Source organism: Anomaloglossus baeobatrachus, chromosome 4 (assembly GCF_048569485.1).
Source record: "Anomaloglossus baeobatrachus isolate aAnoBae1 chromosome 4, aAnoBae1.hap1, whole genome shotgun sequence".
In the NCBI taxonomy this organism is placed as follows: domain Eukaryota; kingdom Metazoa; phylum Chordata; class Amphibia; order Anura; family Aromobatidae; genus Anomaloglossus; species Anomaloglossus baeobatrachus.
In genome coordinates, this window is record NC_134356.1 from 395,488,712 (window position 1) to 395,494,997 (window position 6,286).

At 45.2% G+C, this 6,286-nt stretch overlaps 1 long non-coding RNA gene across 1 annotated transcript; it reads left to right on the forward strand.

Annotated features, from left to right (window-relative positions):
• The first annotated feature begins 233 nt into the window (after window positions 1–233).
• LOC142301571 (uncharacterized) lies at window positions 234–5,681 on the forward strand. The gene is made up of 3 exons (XR_012752836.1): window positions 234–503; window positions 1,862–1,933; window positions 2,035–5,681. It is a non-coding gene; the product is annotated as an uncharacterized LOC142301571 (long non-coding RNA).
• Window positions 5,682–6,286: the final 605 nt, after the last annotated feature.

Consider the following 6,286-nt stretch of genomic DNA (forward strand, 5'->3'; position numbering starts at 1 on the left):
GGTTTCTTTATAAGGGGGTATATTTCTTTATTTTGAAGATATTTAACTATATTTCTTTACTTGTCTTTTATTCCCTATTTACTGCTATCAAATAAAAAGACCACGTGGCATCAAAAGGTCTGATGACATCACTGCCTTCTATGACATCACGAGGATCCAGACGTTCTATGCTATGACATCACAATGACCTAGTTCCATAAGAACGTCACACGCAGTCAGATCTGCATATTCACATGGACACAGAGGACGAAGATGGAGGCGATTCGTGGTGAGGTTAGAGTCACAATGTGAGTGTGTAAGAAACATCAACCTGCACATGGATTATGTCCTGTGCATATTACAGGCTACCTGTGGGGGAGCTCATCTACAGCAGAAACCTTATCACAGGGTGTGTACACACTCACATGACCTCGGTCACTGGCATATCGTATCGGATGATAGGCATTGGATGCCATATGCTAGTGTGACTCTAGCCTAAAAGGCTCCTAAAAGGCTCCTAAAAGGTATGTACCACAGCGACACACCCACCATCCTCACATACTGTACAGCTCTGGCAAAAAAGTTGATAATCATTAAGAAACAACAATACTAATAATGTTTTATCTCAGGAAAAGTTCAGAAATCAATATTTTGTGGAATAACCATGATTTATAATCACAGCTTTCATGCGTCTTGGCTGCTTTCCACCAGTCTTTCACGCTGCTTTTGGGTGACCGTATACCACTCTTGGTGTAAAAATTTAAGCAATCCTTCTTTGTTTGATGGCTTGTGACTATCCATCTTCCTCTTGATTACATTCCAGAGGTTTTCAATGGGGTTCAGGTCTGGAGATTGGGCTGGCCATGACAGGGTTTTGATGTGGTGGTCCTTCATCCACACATTGATTGACCTAGCTGTGTGTCATGGCACATTGTCCTGCTGGAAAAACTAGTCCTCAGAGTTGGGGAACATTGCCTGAGCAGAAGGAAGCAGCTGTTTGTCCAGGATAACCTTGTATGTGGCTTTATTAATACGTCCTTCGCAAAGTTTAATCTGCCCAATTTCTAGAGTAAGGTAATCTTCCCTGATAAGTCTAATTTTCAGCTTTGTCCAACACCTGGTCATCTAATGGTTAGACGGAGAACTGGAGAGGTGTACAAGCCACAGTGTCTTGCACCCACTGTGAAATTTGGTGTAGGATCGGTGATGATCTGGAAATTTTTCAGCAAGGCTAGGGTTAGGGTTATATCCTGTATGTTACATGTGAGGGGCAGTACAATGTCTTTGTAGTGTATATCTGTATATACATGTGTCCTGTATGTTACATGTCAGGGGAAGTACAATGTCTTTGTAGTGTGTATTTCTCCCATTTGTACCATCGTTCCTCCTCCATTTCTCCCAGTTGTACGATGATTCCTCCTCCATCTCTCCCGGTTGTACCAGCGTTCCTCTTCCAATTCTCTCGGTTGTACGATGGTTCCTCCTCCATCTCTCCTGGTTGTACCAGCGGTCCTCCTCCAATTCTCACAGTTGTACCATCGTTACTCCTCCAATTCTTCCAGTTGTACAATGGTTCCTCCTCCATCTCTCCCAGTTGTACGATTGTTCCTCCTCCATCTCTCCCAGTTGTACGATCGTTCCTCCTCCATCTCTCCTGGTTGTACGATTGTTCCTCCTCCATCTCTCCCGGTTGTACGATCGTTCCTCCTCCATCTCTCCCGGTTGTACCATCGTTCCTCCTCCATCTGTCCCGGTTGTACCATCGTTCCTCCTCCATCTCTCCCGGTTGTACCATCCTTCCTCCTCCATCTCTCTCCTCCCATCACTTCTTTCTTCCCTGAATCTATGATCTTGTTTTGATATAAGTAATCTTTTCTTACAGACGCTTCGATTTGGTTCTGGACCTTTCCATTCTTGTATAACACTCACAAAGCAATGAGGACGACACCAGCAGGTATGTATGGAGGGGTCTGTATTCTTAGGGCACGTTCAGGGGTTTTTGGTGCTAATAACATTATTTTTTCATGTCTTCTAATAAAAATTCTCTGTTTTCAGTTCCCGCTAGTGAGAGTGAAGCCACGAATTGGGCGGACAAGTCAATGAAAATACCGCTCTTGGGACAGTCTCCATCTGAAGCCTCAAAACGATCACAAGACGGAGCACACACTACATGGGTGAGCACATTGTGTCTTCTCTTAAGTGATCATCCGTTTTTCAGGACGATCACTTATTTCTGGCGTTTTTTCGGCGTCTGAACATTTTTGTTCATTTCCTAAAGCGCTTTGACGACGCTTTTTCCGTTTTTGAGTAACGCTTTTCAATATTTTTTTTTGACAATTTTTACCCCCATTTTTCGGCCAAAAACACAAAACGAGTAAAAAAGGCGTCATCGGGGCGTATTTTTTATTCTGTTGCTTATTATATATATGGAGTTTTTGTACCGGGGCCCGATTCATCATTACATTCCACCTGAGTCTGTTGATCCAGGCAGGCGTTACAGGGGCATGTTGGGGTTACACCAGTTTCAGTGTAACAAACCTTACCATATCCCAAGATTAAGACAATGCACCCTGAATGATCGGTAATAGATCGCTGAGGGCGCATAGGCCGCCATTGTTCTCACCGATGCGACTGCTGTTTACACAGGACAATGCACCACCGCGAACAATGAAGAGCTTTTTTGTTGCACAATCTCGTTTCACCCTACAAACGAGCGTCTTGGTTGATCATGGAGTGATCGCCAGTGTGCATGCAAAGATGTCGTGAGCGAACGCTCGCTTGTTCACGATAATCTTTCAGTGTAAATTTTATCCCTTTTTTCCCGTTTTTTTTGCTTTTTATCAGCATTTTTGTACTTCTTTTTAATCCGATGGATAAAACGGGAAGACGCTAATAAAAAGCAAAAAAATATGCTCGAGCGCTTCATCCCCGACGGTTTTAGGGGCGGGAAAAAAAAAGACACAGTGTGAACATACCTTAAACATTGCAGAACACAGACGGACGTCACACGATGAGGACTCTTATATACTGATGTCACACGACATGGACGCTCACAGACTGATGTCATATGACGTGGACTCTTATAGACGGACGTCACATAACATGGACGCTCACAGACTGACGTCACACGACATGGACGCTCACAGACTGATGTCACACTACATGGACGCTCACAGACTGATGTCACACTACATGGACGCTCACAGACTGACGTCACACGACATGGACGCTCACAGACTGATGTCACACTACATGGACGCTCACAGACTGATGTCACACTACATGGACGCTCACAGACTGATGTCACATGACATGGACACTCACAGACTGACGTCACACGAGATGGACGCTCACAGACTGACGTCACACGAGATGGACGCTCACAGACTGACGTCACACGAGATGGACGCTCACAGACTGACGTCACACTACATAGACGCTCAGACTGACGTCACACTACATGGACGCTCACAGACTGATGTCACACGACATGGATGCTCACAGACTGACGTCACACGAGATGGACTCTCACAGACTGACATCACACGACATGGAAGCTCAGACTGATGTCACACTACATGGACGCTCACAGACTGATGTCACATGACATGGACGCTCACAGACTGACGTCACACGACATGGACTCTCACAGACTGACGTCACACTACATGGACGCTCACAGACTGATGTCACATGACATGGACGCTATCAGACTGACGTGACACTACATGGACGCTCACAGACTGATGTCACACGACATGGACGCTCACAGACTGACGTCACACGAGATGGACTCTCACAGACTGACATCACACGACATGGACGCTCAGACTGATGTCACACTACATGGACGCTCACAGACTGATGTCACATGACATGGACGCTCACAGACTGACGTCACACTACATGGACGCTCACAGACTGACGTCACATGACATGGACGCTATCAGACTGACGTGACACGACATGGACGCTCACAGACTGACGTCATATGACATGGACGCTCACAGACTGACGTCACACTACATGGACGCTCACAGACTGACGTCACACGACATGGACGCTCACAAACTGATGTCACATGACATGGACGCTATCAGACTGACGTCATATGACATGGACGCTCACAGACTGACGTCATATGACATGGTCGCTCACAGACTGACGTCACACGACATGGATGCTCATACACGGACAGAGCTGGTTCACCACAGACAATTAGTTGTTTATTGTATATTATGTATATTATGTATATTTTGAGCCTTATCCTAATTAATAGTTAAGTGTATATTTGTATATTATGTACATTGTGAGCCTTAACCTCTCAATGACCAGACACGTTTTTTACCGTTTATCATCCATCTGCGATATTTTTGACCCTTTTTCTCGTAGAGATGGTTTTTTTCCATATTTATTTGTTCCGTTTTTGTCCTAAAGTCATTAAGAGGTGAGGACGATATTCCTGGAGTGTAAATTGTATTGCATGTGCGGCATCAGGCAGGCAGTATGGGCGGCACGGTGGCTCAGTGGTGATTTACACTGGTGCTTTGCAGCGCTGGGGTCCTCGGACAACATCTGCAAGGAGTTTGTATGTTCTCCCCGTGTTTGCGTGGGTTTCCTCCGGGGTCTCCGGTTTCCTCCCACACTCCAAAGACATACAACAAAAGGGGGCGATCAGTATTGGGGAAAGATCGCTGTCGTCTATTTATTTAATCTGGGGCAGTTCCGCTCTTTTAGGCTGCGTTCACACCTCGCAGGTTTGATGTGGATTTTACACACAACTTATTTTTCCGCCCCAGGAAAGTGGGTGAGTTTATCTTCCTCTCACCCCCATTCCAGTCTGTGTGGGGCACAATCCATATGGAAATCGGCTTTTTTTATGCTGTTTTTATTTTTTTATTTACAGCATGCCGATTTCTGTAGCGGATTTTACATATTCATTTCACTGTGGATCCTTAAATCTTGCAGGTAATCTGCCGGCCTGGCATGAAATATGGAGGATTTTTTTTTCTCCACGCATAAACACTGCAGATTTAATTTTATTAATCCAGTTGTAAAATCCGCACTAAATACGCAAAGTGTGAACAAAGCCTAAGGCTATGTGCCCACGGGACTCTGTATCTGCGGATTTTTCTGCATCAAAATCCGCAGCTTTCCCCCGGAATCCGCACCTTTTCATAGGTGCGGATTTTGTGCGGATTTGACGTGGATTTGACGCGGATTTTGTTGCGGATTTTGCGATTTTTATTCAACTGAATAGGCAAAATCCGCACGAAAATCCGCAACAATAATTGACATGCTGCAGATTTTTCCGCACGAAAATCCGCACGATTTCCGCTGCGGAAAAATCCGCAGCGTGGGCACAGCATTTCCCAAATGCCATAGAAATGGCTGGGGAGTAGCTGTGCTGCATATTTCTGGAAAATCCGCGGCTTTCCCGCGAGAAATCCGCAGCAAAATCCGTGCATTTTCCGCAGCGTGGGCACATAGTCTAAAAGGTCCAGATCTGCAATTCAGATATACCCTATAGACAAGGGAAGAGGTCAGCCATACTTCTCTAATGCTTGAGCCTGGAATTCCCAAATACTTATACTTCTCTAATACTGAACAACCCTTTTTGATCAATTTTAATACAGTTAAATTATTATTATTGATTATTATAATTATTGGTTCACTGCCTAATGCTAATAAAGAAATTTAAAACAAGAATCGGTCTCAGTGTTTTTCTTCTCGGCAAATTATTATATCACAAAGTGACCAGGATACATCGATGATCCTTCATATTCCTGACCAGTCCCTGTCCATCATCCACTTTCCATATCTAGTCCCCTGTCCATCATCCACTTTCCAGATCCAGTCCCCTGTCCATCATCCACTTTCCAGATCTAGTCCCCTGTCCATCATCCACATTCCAGGTACAGTCCCCTGTCCATCATCCACTTTCCACATCCAGTCCCCTGTCCATCATCCACTTTCCAGATCTAGTCCCCTGTCCATCATCCACATTCCAGGTACAGTCCCCTGTCCATCATCCACTTTCCACATCCAGTCCCCTGTCCATCATCCACTTTCCAGATCTAGTCCCCTGTCCATCATCCACTTTACAGATCTAGTCCCCTGTCCATCATCCACTTTCCAGGTCCAGTCACTGTCCATCATCCACGTTTCATATCCAGTCCCCTGTCCATCATCCACTTTCCATATCTAGTCCCCTGACCATCATCCACTTTCCAGATCCAGTCCCCTGTCCATCATCCACTTTCCAGATCCAGTCCCCTGTCCATCATCCACTTTCCAGGTCCAGTCC